The 17,586-nt window shown below is 46.0% G+C and overlaps 1 protein-coding gene and 2 long non-coding RNA genes across 6 annotated transcripts in view; 2 read left to right on the forward strand and 1 right to left on the reverse strand.

Moving 5' to 3' along the window:
• Window positions 1-17,586, reverse strand: part of LOC126926236 (uncharacterized) — a 420,584-nt gene that overhangs the window by 352,537 nt on the left and 50,461 nt on the right. The window contains exon 1 of one of the 2 annotated variants that reach the window (XM_050742482.1): window positions 3,054-3,306. The exons of the other annotated variant lie outside the window; for it this stretch is intronic. The gene's annotated coding sequence lies outside the window, so the exon portion shown is untranslated. Of the gene's footprint in view, window positions 1-3,053; window positions 3,307-17,586 lie in introns of those variants that run through there. 2 annotated transcript variants of the gene reach the window in all.
• LOC126926249 (uncharacterized) lies at window positions 5,086-10,559 on the forward strand. 3 transcript variants are annotated; one of them, XR_007714437.1, is made up of 5 exons: window positions 5,086-5,256; window positions 7,098-7,293; window positions 7,382-7,579; window positions 9,265-9,966; window positions 10,417-10,559. It is a non-coding gene; the product is annotated as an uncharacterized LOC126926249 (long non-coding RNA). The 3 variants fall into 3 exon arrangements; XR_007714438.1 differs by lacking the exon at window positions 7,382-7,579 and having other exon boundaries at window positions 5,087-5,256; XR_007714439.1 differs by lacking the exons at window positions 5,086-5,256; window positions 7,098-7,293; window positions 7,382-7,579 and adding an exon at window positions 8,060-8,218.
• Window positions 11,505-12,768, forward strand: LOC126926257 (uncharacterized). Its single transcript, XR_007714450.1, has 3 exons — window positions 11,505-11,599; window positions 11,732-11,952; window positions 12,013-12,768. It is a non-coding gene; the product is annotated as an uncharacterized LOC126926257 (long non-coding RNA).

A 17,586-nucleotide genomic window follows, 5' to 3' on the forward strand; every position in this document is an offset into this window, starting at 1 on the left:
TTCTACTTTTTTCCGAGAGACGTCCGAATAATTTCTGCCATTGCCGTATTTTTTAATATTTCTCCGTGAAAATTTTATACAATATTCTTCAAATGTCATACTTTAACGTACTATTGGTTTTAACAAAGAAATTTTAACCGTGTCGTCGCAAATAATTCACAAAAACATGCCTTATTTTTCTACGAATTAACCTTAGCCTCCCCTTAATACGTACACAGTGATTGACGAAAAAGATAAACTCTAAGACTTTGGGCGTTTACAATTTTACCGTCCTCTCCGTGTAGAACACGAGGATTTAGCTTGTTCGTGTCTTCGGTCTGTTTGAAGATAAACACCAGGTACATTTCTAATTATTCGTTGTGCGTCTCGCAATATGAATATTCTTTCGTATTTTCCTCAAGCTTAAGAAATGTACGAAAAACAACATCCTCCTGTGACAACGTGGATTAAACAGTTTTTACTTCAATTTTCCAGGATCGTTAGATTCGGCTAGAATCATACGATAAACATTTATTACACGCGTTATAGCGCCACGCCAGAATAATTTATTTATAATTCTCAGTGAGAATTGATTGTAAAATTCCTCCAAGTAAAAAAAAAAAAATTTTTCCAGGAGATTTATAAAATGTGTAGTATGCCCTTGCTTCTGTATCTCTTTGTATACATAAGACACCCTATATATATATATATTTAAACGAGTATCCTTAATGAAAGTTCAAAGAGCTGGAAGAACGCGTGGCTTCGCGGCGTCTAGCTCGGTTAGAGATCAAGGCAAAGTGAAAGAGACAACTCGTGCAAACTCGTATGTGGAGCACATAACCGAACCGTGGAGGAGTAAAAAGAAGCAGCGAAAAAGCAACTGTGTGTGCATTAAACTGCGGCAAGTTTCCATGGGTCGCGTCAACGGCTAAGAGACATCCTTGTCACTTTCGTCTCTCTCGTGTGTTGGTCTGGCCACAAAATTCAACTCGAGTGCATTCCACCTTGCCCGGCTTGTTCACGCTTATTTACTGGACGGTGATTGGTGTTCTCGAAGAACAGTTTCGCGATAACCACGAACGTCCTCGCTGTGCTTAGATCAACGCACTATAGCGGCCGTCTCGCTATAAATAACGAGGCCACGGTAAAAAGCACAAAACTGAAACGAGTTCAGTGGAACATCGCGCAGAAGAAGCCGTGAAAAAGTTTGTAGTCGAAGGTTCAGACTGGAGACTTTAAAGAAAACGATCGAGCAACACGGCGTAAGAAAATAATAAAGGAAACGATCGACGAAACGAATTCGTGGTTGAACGTATTTTTACGATTTCAACGATCATAAACTGTGCAACATCGACGTTCCATCGTCGCTTATTTTTAAATTGTTTTCACCGATTAGATATCGTTTATTGCCGGGTAATCGATGAATTCTGCGCTGACGTATCGCGCTCTCCAACGAAATTGATAAGGACAGAATGGAAATTTTATTGGCTAGAAATAAAAATAAAAAAGAACGGCGAAGAGTCGGAGACGCGAACGAATCTTCCAACTATTTCCGCTGTAATCAGAATCGGAAATGAGAACCTAGAGACATCTCGAAAGTGTTTCCCTTATTTCTATATATTTCAAGATTCTTCCTACTTCCTGCAAGAAGGCGATGCCTCGTGAAAATGAAATTATTAGATTGAGAAGGTAGGCAACTAGCGGCAGTTCCGAGGCAATCGATTCAGAAATATATCCCGGCGTCGGAAACATAATTAGCATGTCAGTGGCGTGTTTCACACAGCGCCTCGCACTATTTTCGTATTCTCATGTACGTCGAGCCCAGGTGCCTTACGACGGTCCTCTTTGGGGAACTTTCCGCGTTCACCGAATCGCGGTCGGTAAACAGTTCCCTTCACGGATGCATATGCGCGCACTATGAGCCCAATTCCGCCAGAAACGATTGGTTCCCTCTTCGACATCCTGACGTATCGCCGATATTGCAGCTACCTTCTATTCCCAGCTTTTCTCGCGATCCCACGATTTTGTTTGCAGTATAGATCTCGCCTGTGCGAGCGAGACAGAAAGCACGAATTTATACGAGGCTCGTCCGTCTCTTTCGCTCTTTCTCATTCCCGCGCAAACGCTCCCTCTATATATTATGTCCATCCTATTCTCTCGTTACGCCATGTCTCTTCTATTTCTCTATATATTTCTATTTTCACCGCTGCTTTATTTCTCATTGTATTTTATCATGTGTACGGTGTTTTCAGCGGTAATAGAGTTTTATTTGTGCGTGGAATCGAAAAGTATTAACCAGCGGCCATTAATGGCCACACGCATTCGATTCACCGTCCTATTGAGCCATACATTGATACGTGATACTCTTTAAATTGTCCTTAATGATAGAACAGGCATCGAATGCTCTTCGATTTTTAATGACATTAAAGATACGCGAGAAACAAAAGCAACGAGAGTGCTTGCAATTTTGAATAAATCGTAAGATACTCTGTTCAAAACTCCTAGATAAAATGTTATCGAATGGATAGATCTCGAAACGGAAAATGTAGTAGGGCTGAACCGAAGTAATCTGGAGTATGCTATTGAGAACGGCCGCTAGACTTTCCGAACCGTTTGAAAATTTAATGTGCGAACTGTAATTATATTTGGCATCAGCTTACATCGATTTCTGAGAGAAGTACGGAAAATTCGTAGCTTCTCTTGAGATCGGTACAGCTCCGGTGTTATATCTGCCCGGTAGTTTGCAATAGAGAATTTCTCGTTCCAAGTAATTTACTGAAATACGTATTTTATATCAAAGAAAAACTACATTCGAATACGAGAGTCCCAATAATGTTGAATTAGAGCGGAATTTCGTATCTCTACCGCCATTTTGTCATAACCTACATCGTATATTATATACTACATTCTTAACGTAAAGAAAAGAATCTACGATACGTAAGACCAGTTTAGAAGTACGTTCGCGTGAAAAGACGATGGTTACGTAGAATCGTTACGAAAAGAATTACGTTAAAATTGTAGAAGCGTGAAGAAGAGATACCGTAAATATAAAAGAAAAGGTTGCTTAATCTAACCGTGAGCAGCGCCGAAATTTCGTCGTAGGCGTTCCGCAGCCCGGTATGTTCGTTGTTACAAAACGTCGGCCTTCGGCCGCTCCCACCAAGTCAGATTTCAGTCCAGAGTTCTCTCCTCGTGTGCCTTGGTTTCGTCATCGGCGCAGACAACGAGCTCCCGGGGCTCGCTCGCACGAAATTCTAAACACCGCCGCGATATAACAAAACCACTGGCCACTGGCCACGAGAACGTCTTCATCTAAAACTATTCTCGCGTCTCTGCTTTATCGGCTGCTGATATCGCACCGCCTTGGCACTTAAGCTCCATTTTCCAGCGGTATTATTTCCAAGTACTAAAAATAGGATAAATATACCTTTTCGTTTAAAGTTTCGACACTACCGTACTAGGATACTCGTCCCAGTTATTTCAACTATATTAAGGCAAAAGGTATTTCAAGTTATCAGGTCGATGAATTTATGATGTCATTTTATGTATTTCAAAAGTTACGTATACATGCCTCGTTACGAAGAATACTCGAGAATTCGCAGGGCAACTATTTTCAATAGCGATATATATTCATTTCATCGTGGTAGACTAGAGACTGTGATTTTCATTTCAGAGGAATCGTTAACGTTGCATCCATCGATTCGTAATTCGAATTGATTTCTGGGCTGCTCGATACGCGTTGTTTTCGGCACGTGTTCCACGAAAGTGGACTCGGTTGGCAAACACGTCGCCGTCAGCGTATCTCCGACGTCGCGCCGTGACACCGTGGGCAAACGACGCCTGGTCTGGTATTCATACAGAATCGAGTTACAAAACCGAGTTGTAAAAGGTCTACATTGACGTTGTCTTATATCACGTAGTCGACGCAAAGCGTAGCGCACCAGTACCATCAGCAGCAACAGCGCTGCTACCCGGTGCTGAGTCACTGCTGCGTTGCCGATACACATCCACGCTATTGCTGGTGGCACGGTCGTGTAGCGTTGCCACGTTTCGTGCCTTCCCTCCCTTCACACCACGCCCCTTCGTCCAACACGATAGGCGTCTATCCCCACTCTTGCCTCTCGAACGATAAAGAGGAAAACAGGAATAAAACAAAGACGGAGAGACCGATGCCGATGAAACTACCGTAGAGTAAGAAGGAGAGTGGCGAGCCAAGCGCACGCCAAAAAGAGACAGAAATAAAGTGCAAGAGGGACAATGCAAGAGCAGAGAAGGACGAAAGAGGCGTCGTACCGCGCGTTCAAATTTCATTGCGTCAAGCTCACGGTACTCTCGCGTCTGCTTAGCGCGGAATTCAGAGAAAACGTCGGTAATGGAGTTTCGTGAGATAAACGGCAGCAGCGACGCCAGCGCGGCACGGTGTTGGCCCTGGTACCGGATAGGGTTACCAACGGGGCAACCAAAACATTTTCCAACAATGAAAATCCACCCTCCTCCGATTCTCCGTTAGACACGCGTTGCAAATGTATATTCCTTTCTATATAATATATATATTCCTCGTATTATCTACTAGATATAGCGTTTAGCGGAGAACGTTCGGCTTGTCCGCTTTGTTTTTCCTTTCGAGTCGAAGTCGTTGCGTCGAGTCAACAATCCTCGAATCTCCAAAGGCGCGAAAACAATCCATCCATCAGGGGTGTTTACGGTACCGCGCTCGGTCTTCTTTCAGCGGAGGTTGGCTGGCAAGAGCGGCCAGACTCCGGCACCAGAGTCCGTTTTGCGCTCTGATTGCTAACCCCGTGGTTCTTAAATCACCGGTGATCCCGATTTAAGCTCCGACCGCGTGAATTATTTTTCGCGTTCAAGGGAGCAACCCGAGCTCGGTGTTTATACATCACCGTAGGCGTATGTACTATCGCGGCTCGTATAAAACACCGCTAAACAACGCGCTTCCTTTCTTCTGCCGGCTTTAAATTGTTTACGTAACGGTAAATATAATGATCTTTTTCCAGTACACGCGCGATAAAACGCGGAATAGGCTGGCGCGAGCTTCTGCGTTTAATGCAGAAATCTAATCGACCGTTCGATCGTGCCTATCAGATAACGAGCAATAGTAGTAATGGATGGGCTTTGGTAAGCCGTGAGAATGCCAGTATCGAACAAAAACGTCCGCCGCGATTACAATTACCGTTCGTTCGTTCGACGCTCCAATTTCCTACATTTCTAGCGATTGGCCTTACGTCAACTGGACAGCACTTTGCAAAAGATGTACGCAAGGTATTTATATCGGGTGTCTTCGAGTTCTATGAACAGCAAGAAGATGTTAGTTTCGTTGAGAGATTGGAAAAATGTGAATTAAAAGTCGAACGAGCTCACAAGCTCATTCATCGCGTAAAGATGATATAAACGATAATAAAAGTTTGGGAAAGTGTAGTTAATTTTGTACAGTACCTTATTTCTAAGCCAGTTACCAATTACTCTCATTGTCAACCTGTTTGTATTTTGTATCGCATATAGTAACCAGAAACCTGTAATTATTTGTGTCGCTTTTTCCTCGCTATTTCCGTCCTAATAATGTTTTGATCAATTTTCCGATGGCCCACGTGTATACGACATTGCTCTTTCATTTATCCCGACAGAACATATCAACGAGGTTTAGCGGAAAAATCGGCCAACGTGGTAAATAATGGAAAGGCCAATATCAGCATATTTTTCGAAATAATTGGGCAACCTATCTGGCGTGTGCTTGCAAATTCCAGGCAAAAATAATGTCACCGATGGGTAGTGCTTCTTCGAATTAAAAGAGAATGCCAGGCGATTTTCCGGGAAAACGGTGCATCGGAGAGTGGCTGCACGGCCGGGAACGTGGCATGGAAAAGAGGAAGCTGACGTGGAAATAAAAAGGACGACAAACGAAAAGGGGAGACGAGCGAGAAGCAAGGACGGCGGAGAGACAGAGAGAGCGAGAGAGACAGAGAGAGAAGGAGGGAAAATACGTGAGAGAGTTGTGAAACGGGAACGCCGTGCGCATCGCAATGCAAATGCAACTGACCCGATAAAGCTGCATTGGGTCATAGAAAGGGAAAATACAACCTACAAACGTGGGGCTGCCGCCAAAATACGATTTTTATAGCCTCTGGGCGCCACGCTCTTCTCTTCTGTCTCTCACAGTGACGTCCGCCGCCGACCAACGCTACCCTTCGGCGTCCCACGCACACCCCCGCGTTTATGTTCACCATCTACGTTCATCTTCGTTCTGCTGTTTCTTGGCCGATCTTCGCCACGAAGATCTTCTCCTCGAGTACCAGAATGGAAACTCGAATCCTCGAAGCTCTACCTTTACTCTATTCCTGTCCATCTTGTTACGTACAACTACGCATGTGCACGCGCGTGGTAGAGTTTGTTTTTCGATTAATAAACACAATTTATTAATAAAGAAAATTTGCCTATCTTAGACAGCGCTGCTCGAACGGAAATGGCAAAGAGAATGGTCCAAGACCGCTGATTTCCCTCTGCTTAATTTCCATTGGCCGTACTAGCTTCCATTGCACGGTAGAATTTATTTTGCAATTAATAAAAGAAGTCTAGTTTGATTTGATCAAATCTGATCGGGTTCGTTTCAATCGATCGCGTCGGGCGTTTCTCACTCGCTGCTCGAACGGCGATGGAAATTCTGATACGCGAGTCATCCTCATCTTTCTTCGCCATCGCTTTGCTCCCAGTGACAAGTAGAATTTTTTAGTTTGGAATTAATAAAAAGACGGACATACACTGGTTCAGATTGGTCGCGGCGAAATGACCTGCCGTGGAATCTTCGCATGTCTCGCTGCTTAGCCGCTTTGCTAATTGCATTGTTCTTCAGCCGCGAGAAGACCACTCCGCGCGTATCACCGGCCTTGATGCGGCCCAAGAATTCTTAAATGTTCGTCGAGAAGCTAACTGTTGCGCGTTTCCCTTTTTTCCTCCGCTTAAATTCTAAGACTCTACGCGAGATCCTCATCTCTTCCGAGGACGCGTTCCACATCGTTTGCTCTTCTACCGCGATTCTTCTCTTTAGCCGTACGATCGTTTCCAACTATGAATCGACTGGTCTTTAAAAACTGGTTGTATCGTTTCAGGTTGCGAGAACGTGTCGTGACAGAAGCGAACGTTACGTCTTAATTAATGGTGAAAGCGAAGGGATGATAGCTTGGAATACCGACAGATGACAATACCAAGTTCGCATTCTCAACGAGAAAATTGTACACTGTCCTCCAGCAACGAGCAAATATCCTGCGACGTCCTTAAATCTCGTTGCTTGATTTTACTTAGCGGGTGAGTGATAATCGAGCCGCTGGTAAACAGAGACGCGTGAAATATACGCGCGACAAACACGTTCGCAATATCAAATTTCTCGCCATAGAATTTCCAGATATCTGCTATCACGTTCGATGAAACAACGATGAAATAAAAGCGAGAGAAAGAAGCGAGAAATTGAAGAGACCAGGCAGACGTATTATTATTTCGCAAAGAATTAACGAACAACCGAATGGCGTCGAATTTTAGGGCAAATCAAATGTTTCATTACGGTGAAATTTTGAATGGCACAAAGTCAAAACAGGTAATGGCGGTAACATAGCACGGCTGCACGGCGGCAAGTGGGGCATAATAAATTTAGGTATCGATCGAGCGGCAAGAGCGCGCGGATCTCTCGACCGGCGCACACCAGCGCGGAATATTGTTGCACGTGAAAATAACAAGACCGCGTTTTCAAATTATGCACAATCTCGCGGAATTCACTTTTATGAGTTAGACGTGATCAATAGTCGCGCCGGATGCGCCGGGGATCCGACGACGAAACGTTACGGCTGATTGTATCTATACCACCCCCCTACATAAACCTAATTAAATTCGAAACAAACTTTACCCAGAGTGCCGGTATTAGTTTCTAGTGCGTTTTAATTAAATGCATTCCGCCCGTGAACGATCGCGTGAATTCGAAAAAATGATCGGACGCGCGTCTTCCTGCTGTCCAAAATTCCCCGTTATCTTCGAATCGCTGTCAGTCTCTTTCGTTTTCTTCTCTTCGTCGTCCGTTTGCTCGCTGACGATGCACCGCGTGGTAGTTTTCAGGGCAACTTTGTTCTATCGAACCTGTTCGTTGATTTCTTCATCTCGTCGCGATTAACGTCGGATTCCGAAGAGACGAACGAGTTACCTCCATCACGGAAACATGACACAAACAGCACAAAATAATTAGGTAGATCGAAGAAACGGTATTTGCGCTTCTCTACCTATCAAATTGATCGATGCGTCTTGCAGGCAGCTCGTATCGCAAGATATAAAATATTATCGCTATAATTACCCTTGCGTTGCGATTATTTCATTGCTATTTTGTTTTTATTTCAAGAGGATGGCAAACAGAAATTTGTCGTACGTGAAAACTTTTCACCGAGATTTCCCATCGATTTTCCATCAAACCTGAAACACGCGAATGTCGAGTTCTCGCGCGGTTTCGCAGTACGGAAAGAGGAAATCTAAATTACCGCATGCCCCTTGCACCGAAATCAGTGTATGAACACGTGGTTCACTGGCGATCGGTCGGGGTAGAAAGTGCTTACGGTGGTGAGAGTGTAGGGTGAGCGGAGAATGGGGTGCATGGACATCGGCCGGACATCGGAATGGGAAACGGGTTAGCCGAATGACCGGCGGTCAGAATTATAGGGGTGGTGAATTGCGAATGCTCGGCGTCTCCATGCCAAAAACAATGCACGCAGTAAAACGGTAAATGGAGAAACGACCTTATAAATGTCTGGCCGATTCAACGCAAAGGTTCATTCGCAAAGACCACGTTATAAGTGGCGTTTGAAGGGAACGCGAGAGAACTGTGCGTGTCTATGAGGCTGTCACGATTAACCGAGATGTCGTAGGAAAAACTGAACCGTGCAACGAGAACGATATATCTGTGTTAAGCTGTGTTAAGTAGCGCTCGTAAATTCATATTTTTAGGAATTCAGATAACCAAATCTGGACAGACGATCGTCGTTTTGTTACGAACGTTTTAACGAGTACTGCACGCTGCATGCTTTGTACTTCGTATGCTAATGTATCGACTCTTTTTATACTTATACGTCATATATTTCGTACAATTTTATCCTTCGTAGAGCGTCTAAGATGTAGCGGACGTTGAAATACCTGTGATAGGGCGATAGTTTGGTCAAATTTGGTTTTTTTAATTAACTCATTCGTAGAGACATGAATGTGCATAAGCGTACTTTGTATAGCAGGTATGTTTGTGTGTTATAGGTATTCCCAATTTCCCGTGAACGCAAATACAAATTCGTAGACTAATGACGAGCAACGAGAAGATACGTCGAAAGCGATTTCTCTGTGGCAAGCAGATACGTTTAAACGAGTCTACATTTTTATATTTTATATTGTGTCGTATTGTTATATTAGGCGTCCTAATTCTGTCAAATTTCGATTATATCATGTGCTATCAAATTGTTTAAAGCTTTAAAAACAAAGTGACTGGCAGATAATTTAAACAATTGTATATTTGATAAAGATCGTGCAATTATTTTATATTGTATCATATTGTAATATTAGGCGTCCTAATTCTGTCTAATTTCAATTATATCGTGTGCTATCAAATTCTTCAAAGCTTTAAGAACAAAGTGGCAGGCAGATAATTTAAGCAATCCTACGGTTGATAAGGATCGTGCAATTATTTTATATTGTATCACATTGCAATATTAGGCGTCCTAATTCTGTCTAATTTCGATTATATCGTGTCTTATTAAATCCTTCAAAGTCTTAAGAACAAAGTGACAAGAAGATAATTTAAACAATCCTATAGTTGATAAGGATCGTGCAATTACTTTATATTGTATCATATTGTAATATTAGACGTCCTAATTCTGTCTAATTTCGATTATATCGTGTGCTATCAAATTCTTCAAAGTCTTAAGAACAAAGTGGCAAGAAGATAATTTAAACAATCCTATAGTTGATAAGGATCGTACAATTACTTTATATTATATCATATTGTAATATTGGGCGTCCTAATTCTGTCTAATTTCAATTATATCGTGTGCTATCAAATTCTTCAAAGCTTTAAGAACAAAGTGGCAGGCAGATAATTTAAGCAATCCTACGGTTGATAAGGATCGTGCAATTATTTTATATTGTATCATATTGCAATATTAGGCGTCCTAATTCTGTCTAATTTCGATTATATCGTGTCTTATTAAATCCTTCAAAGTCTTGAAAACAAAATGGCAAGAAGATAATTTAAACAATCCTATAGTTGATAAGGATCATGCAAATATTTTATATTGTATCATATTGTAATATTAGGCGTCCTAATTCTGTCTAATTTTGACTATATCGTGTGCTATCAAATTCTTCAAAGCCTTAAGAACAAAATGGTAAACAGATAATTTAAACAATTTTAAGGTTGATAAGGATTGTGCAATTATTTTATATTATATCATATTGTAATATTAGGCGTCCTAATTCTGTCTAATTTCGATTATATCGTGTCTTATTAAATCCTTCAAAGCTTTAAGAACAAAGTGGCAAGAAAATGATTTACACATTCCTAACGATTGTGCAATTATTTTATATTATATCATATTGTAATATTAGGCGTCCTAATTCAATCTAATTTCGATTACATCGTACGGGAAGATGTCTAGAATTGCGAAAGCGAATCGCCGATTTAAAAAGGCGAGGAGATGTTTGTCGGAAAGTCGGTTACCGTCGAATTCGCCTGTAACAAACGGACTGCATATTTCTGCTCATTTACATAAAATCTGAAGGCGCGGCAATGCAGAAAAAGCGCGCGCAACGTGTGGAAATATAAGAAATATTCAAACTGGGCTAGTAAAATAAATCTTTACGCGGTCTCGCTGCTTTCCACTCGCGTTAATGAAAACATCAAATTGCGCAAAAATCCGCAGCCCGGTAATAAGTTTCCTATAAAAATACGCCAAAGTAGAAGCACGTTTCCACGCTGACGAATACCTTGGAACGGCGGATTTTACGCGCAAGGAAAAACATAATACACTGGCGAAAGAAACGCATCTTGTTGGCGCGCTTCTCGAATCGCGCATTTCGGTAATCGATATATACGAAAGGTGCGCGCGAGCGGACGAATCGCTTTTAGTCTCATTTAAAATGCATCGCAGTATACCAGCCTCCTCGTGCCATTCTCTTCGCGTACGTACGCTAGCGCCCGTTTTCCTTACATTCGCGCGAGTATTTCAAATGCTCTGGCGTTCGTGCGTTTGATAAACTTCGAACCGAACTCGTCGAGTTCCACGCGATACGTCGGAAACGTTCTCTTTCTTATCCGCGTATTTCGATGGTTCGCTATTTTTAACGCCTGTTTATCGATACTTTCCAATTAGTTTCGACGATAACAGTTCCCTGCTTAGTCTACATTCCGTCTATTTTTACCTTCGTCGCTTGTTTACGAGCCGTAAAAAACGATGCCAATTTCGTGGCCTCATATTATCTAGTTCGATCTAAAATAATTCCCAGATGATAGTTTATCAACCTGCTATTGATAGGCAAAGGAGTTCTGATTTTTACTTCCGTAGATCAGGAAATCATCGTACAGTCAACAGAAATACCGGTGAAGAGACAAATCGAACGACGTTTTAGCGAAGCAACGAAACTGGATTACGTCAAAAAGAAAATTCCCGATTAACTTAAATCCGATGTTCATTCGTTAGCGTCTCGCGTTATTTACTAGGAAATTTTATAGGAAATTTCAGCTATTTAATTGCCCGGTGCGACGAGTCACAGGAAATTCTTCGAAAGGACGAATTTTCCGAAAATATTTCTTCTCCGTGCAATCGATATTTCTTTTCTGCCTTGGGCAATGATTAAACACGATAAACATGGAATGGCAGTGAGGGCGAGGTATTAATAGCGTCACCTTGGAAGGCCAGCATTTCCTTCGACAGCAATGTCGGGTTACGTAAGGTGAGAAGAGTAGGACAACAAAAGGGTGAAAGGGCTAATAATACGTGGAATTAATTTTAGCCTCCCACGACGAGATACGAGTCGCATTGTTAATTCCCAGGGAACCTGGAGAGCCTCCATTAATCAACGGTCCATTCAAGGTATAACCAATGAGGTATCGACGGCCCACCATAAATCGTTACATCGCAGCGGCACCGGCGAGAGGAAAGAGCGACCGATCAGACCCGTGGCGCGACTTTCAATAAAATCGCCGTGCTGAAAATACGCGAAAGTCGAAATAGAAGCGGCGTATCGATCGACGAAGGGTGCTCGAGCGAATCTACGAAATGTCGAAGGTCGTAGCTGACTGGGCGACGCCGTTCCTCCTGCGACCGATCGTTTGCCAGAACGACGAAAAACCAGCCAGTTTCCCAATCGTTTTCATCGGCCACTCACCACCATTTGCTTCCATGCACGCGTCCGGACACGCTGTTTACGGTTTCCACGTGGCGCCACGCCCCAACCCACCGCGCGCGCCACTTGCCAAAGTCCACGGAGTGCCGGCAAAGTTTCCTAATCGTAGGCCGGGGAATCCCCGACTCACCCACCCCACGGTGTCCCTGTCCTTGCAGATCAGCCGAGAGACGCGCCGCCGGAACAATCGTTGACCAAATTCTCTCGCCGCCTGGAAACCGGAGCCTCCCCTTTAAGCGTCTTTGCTTTAGACCCATCTACCCTTTCGACCATAGACTTTTCCAGAGCTGGCGCTTTCTTCCAAATCGCGGCTGATAGCGTTCTTTCTCTTGCAGAAAGAAAGTTTCGCGATACCAAGTGGAATTTTACGTTTAATCGACGCCTACGGACAAGTCGAGCGACGATTTATCGATCGTCTGGCGCGATCTACTTTCTAAATCGAGAGCGATCTTCGTGCAATAGAGGAATCTTATTTGCGCAACGTTTTGTCGCTCGCCTGCGTGCCATTATTTTCGGAAACGGTCCTTTCCACGACTTTCCTCGTCCAAAATCGAATTCTCTGCAAGTTTTCTTAGCCACCGATTAGAATAAAGTGCAGGACTTTACCTCTGTCTTCAGACGAACGATATATTATTTTGCGGTAAAAGAATAAAAAAAAAAAGAAGCAAATATTAGAAACGAACTACGATCGAACGTTTGATCGCATCTACGAAGATCGATCGTCTCGTAGAATCATTTCGGACCAATCTACCCTTTCAAGAGCGGTCCCCTTTGTTCTTCAGAAAATAAAGGAAATTTCCCAGGCATTGATAACATCGAACAAACTTCGCAGCCAGCCTGCGTACAAGTAATCTACCATTCTCTGGAAGGAAAAATTTCGCGCAGCGTGATTTTCAAAAATACTCCTCCTAAAAACATTTTTCAAATGGTTGCCGACGGCGTTCCTCGCATAATCAAGAACATTCGCCAGCTTTGCTAAATACCAGAGGAGATCGAAGTTTGCGCGCACGACAGAACCTACCCCATGGATGAGATCCGGCCGCGGAAATAACGCGCTGCTTTTTGAAAAAGGAAAACAAATCGCCGACTGTTTCTCACCGCGCGACAGATCGTTATCGAGCGCTGATCAACGCGTACGAACATCGGCGTCGTTGGTGGTGGTCGCTTCGCCGAGCGTGACGAAGCAGGAAGACACGTTGCGTGTGCGAAAATAGCATTCATCTCGTACGATTGGACGGAATCGCGGCCGCGGTTGGTCCGTGGCGTATCGAGATAAAAGCAGGGGAAAAGGGAGGACGCGGATACGGGGGCCCATGAAAACCGCGAGAAATCATAGCCGCTTCTCACCCCGTTCATCGTTGCAGCGGCACAAAACGAAACGGTTCTCTCGGCTTGCCGCTAATCTCGCGGCCGATCCGATCGGGGATGAGCACGTAGCTGTAGGAAAAAAGGAAGGAAAAAGCGGAGGACGCGGGGGAGCGGACAGAGAAGGGTGGAAAGGGATGGGAAAAAAGACGGCGAATAACTCGGTGTACATTCGGCGAGACAAACTTGATCAATGGCCCCGGACGAGCAGAGTCGCGAGGAGGATACGTGTGCGAGGCACAGGGAAGCGTGGCGCATTGTACGAAAAGCGAGCCTGGTATTAATAACAATTCTCACATCTGGCCGAACAAACGTACACGCCATACACGAAAGGGGTTGATCGGGTGTACGTGCGTATAAAATATACATAGAATTTCGTCTGTAAACGAACACAGGGACACCAGCGGCGATACCGGCGGATAGAAGGAAGAAAAGAGGAAAAAAAAAGGAAGGGAAGAAGCAGGGGGTTAGAAAAGGGGGAGGAAAAGAGGAAGGCAGAAAGGAAAGGAAAAAAACGCAGCGAAGCGCGTGATCGTCGGAGTTTTCTCCTGGTGGTCCCCTGACGGCCACGTGGGAGGGAGACGGCGAAAGAGGGGAAAGGACAGGGTGGAAAAAAACGAGGGAGAATAGCAGCGCCACCAACGCCAACCATCATCCCCTTCTTCTTTCTCTATCGTTGGTGCGCAGAGAGGCAGCGGTGGCTGCAGCGCGTACGTACATTTATTCGAAAGTTCACAAACACGCGGCCAACTTGCACTCTGCTAATAAGTCATCGGTGTTCGTTCGTTCGTCGTCAACCACCACCCAGTAGCGCGCCGCAGCCCCCACTACGGGGGTCGCGTTGCCTCTCATCCGACCCACCCCCGCCATCCCCGGTTCTACTTCCCCTCGTTCCTCCTCCACCTCCTTCCGTTTCCCCTCGTTCCACTTCGGCTCGGTTCTACTTCGCCCACCCTTCGGTTCCCTTCCCAACCCTCTACGTGTACGTAGAACCTTCCAACCGTGTTCGTTCGTGTACCATATCCTATAGTTTACATGTGTGTGTGTGTGTGTGGATGTATGTCGGTGCGCTCGCGTTTTACGCGAATTCCACCCATCCCCTGTCGAATTCAAACCGACTCACACGCACGCTCGCGCACACTAGCAACGGCGCTTTCAAGCACACGCTCGACTACGCTGCGGTGCGTTCGTGTGGGATACACGGCCGTGTACGTTAACCCCGTATTTCTCGCGTGTACGTGCAGAGGCATTCGCGTGTGCCTGACGCGCACAGCCTCGCTGCGAAATCCCATCTAACTATAGACGCGCTGCTCCCTTCGTGTACACGCTTACACGTGTACGCGTGCCTACGTGTACAGGCAAGTTTTTGTAGGCACACCGAGACGAAAAAGCTCACGACCACGAGCGAGCTGCGCGTATGTGCGAGATCGCGATCGCGATAAAGCGTGTACGGTGGCGCAGCCAAGTTTCACCAATACCGGCAGAACGCTATAGCAAAACATGTATACACGGACAGATACGGTGATGGTACTGGGAGTTGTTCGTCCTGCTTTAGACAACGCTCCGCCTCGCTCTGACCGGGTTACGCTTGCAAGCACGCTAGCTCCGTTCTGCTCGGCTCTCTCGCGCCTTCTGTCTTCCCACTCCCCTGCACTGCCGCTTCAATTTCTATCTATATCGCCGTCTCCGTCGCTTCGCCTCTGGTTTTTTGCCCGTCTCTGTCGGGAACGACCGGTCGGTCGAAAACTGGAAAACCGTGGGTCGCAGCGCTCCCAGCAAGAAGAAGAGACGTAGCTGTGACGACGCGTGGTCGCGGCGCGCGTTGCGCCGTACTTAAATTACATGATTAAAGGCACTTTAATTAGTTATTCGACGAGAGGGAAATTTATCGTCGAAGCAGTTCGTACTGGTTTTCGCGCGGTTTAATTTCGCCCCGAGCCGAGGATAATCAACGCGACCGCGCCAGTGTTCCACTGTAATTCGGTCGGAGGAACGAGTCGCAGAACGCCGCTACTCGCTTTCAAATATTCGCGTAAACCGGAGGATTTTACGCGCGGCAAAATCGATAGGGAAATTTCCACGGAAATTTCATCGCGTTACGCAGCTGGTATTTATAGCGCGCGTAAAGCAGATCGCACGAGACGAGCAACGCGGCAATGCCAGTACGAAACGGGGAAAATCGATTTACCGGACCGATCGAGAGAAACGCTCGGCTGTGGCGACGTACACGCGAGACGGATTACGTCGGATGCGAATTTCCGAATCGAAGATCAGCGCGGGCTATACAGACAGGCGAAAAACGAAGGGAAAGTCGCGAAACTTAATCAGACGCGCGGTGATGCGCCAGACGAACGAGCGGCTCGTCCTGCACCGGAACAGGATATTTCCCATTGCGGAAGAACGAAAGAGAGAGAACGTTTTTCGTGTCGTGTACGCACACGGCCGAGTATTAAAGAGGCAAGAAACGCCTAGTTCTCCCACGCGAGGCAAAGGATCGGTACGGAGGGTGTGCAGCAAGGGGAGAAAAAAAAAGAACGAAGGAAAAAAGGTGATCACGTTCGTTTCTCGCGGTCTGCACGCGCGCTGCCTTTCGCGGACCGACTTTCGACCGATTCCGTACACACGTAACTACCAGCTGTATCTCTCTCGCTCTTTTTCTCTCTCTGTTCCGCTCTCAGCGCGCTGCTCTCTTTCTCCCTCGTGGCTACGGTGAAAGCAGTGCCGGTGAAAGGTGATTGTGGCACATCCCGCGTGCCGACACCACGCGTGTCTTTCCCCGTGCCCATTTTAATACCAAAATAGATTCCTCCGCCTTCTTCTTCCTCTGGCGCGAGAGCACGCGATCGATCGACGATCTATTTTTCTACATATGCGCGCGTGTATTGTGGGGGCGCGACGGGGTGGAAGACAGCGCGCTGCGGCGAAGAAAATAACGGAGGATCTTGTACGTCGTCGTCGGCGTCATCGTCGTCGTTGTCGTCGTCATCGACGGTTGCTCGTTGTCCAGAGTCCAGGCTGGCGTAATCCGGCCTGCATCAGACTCCCCTTTGCCACCCACGTCCAACCCTCGGCCGTCTGCGTCGCACCCTGCTCGTTCTCGTTCTCCGTCTCGCTCCATAATTCAGTCGGCGCTGCGATTGGTCGACGTCGGCCGCTGACGTCACGCGAAAACCGGCAGGATAATAAGGAACGAGGGGAGGCCGGGCGGCAGCCACTGGAGAAGATACGAAAGGGATGCGAGAAGAGAGAGAGAGAGAGAGAGGAAACGAGAGGGAATGAGAGATAGAGACGCCGAAGGGGGGTCGGGAAACGGTGGTAGTCAGGCTGCCACAAAAATACCCTGTCAGATAGAAACTGGCGCCCAAGCCTGGCGGACGCTACCAGCGCCGCTCTGCTACCGACGCTACTTGCACGATACCATCACGCTGATACCGCCTTCGTCTCTTCACCCTCCGCGCTTCCACGACCCAGCTACCGCGTCCGCCCCCGTATCTTTCTCTTGCCACCCGGTATATTTCCTATATTTCATCGGTTTTCTCTGGCCACTCTGCCGGTGACCAACGTGCTCCTTCCAACCCCCACGTGCCACGTTTCTTTGCTCGTCCGTTCTATTCTACGCTCTGGTTGCCTTCCTCGGCTGCGAGAATCCCTCGTCGAAGCTTCGCGCAACGTTCGCTGGCAAAGATCAAGGGAGAGAGATAGCGGAGCCGCCGCCTCTCGTAATTTCCTCGTTATTCGTTTATGAAATTTAAATGGAAGAGCTCGGGGAGGCGAGATGGTGGTGGTGGTGGTGGTGGTGGTGGTGATGGTGGAGGA

The sequence above is a fragment of the Bombus affinis genome, chromosome 17 (genome assembly GCF_024516045.1).
Source record: "Bombus affinis isolate iyBomAffi1 chromosome 17, iyBomAffi1.2, whole genome shotgun sequence".
Lineage (NCBI taxonomy): Eukaryota > Metazoa > Arthropoda > Insecta > Hymenoptera > Apidae > Bombus > Bombus affinis.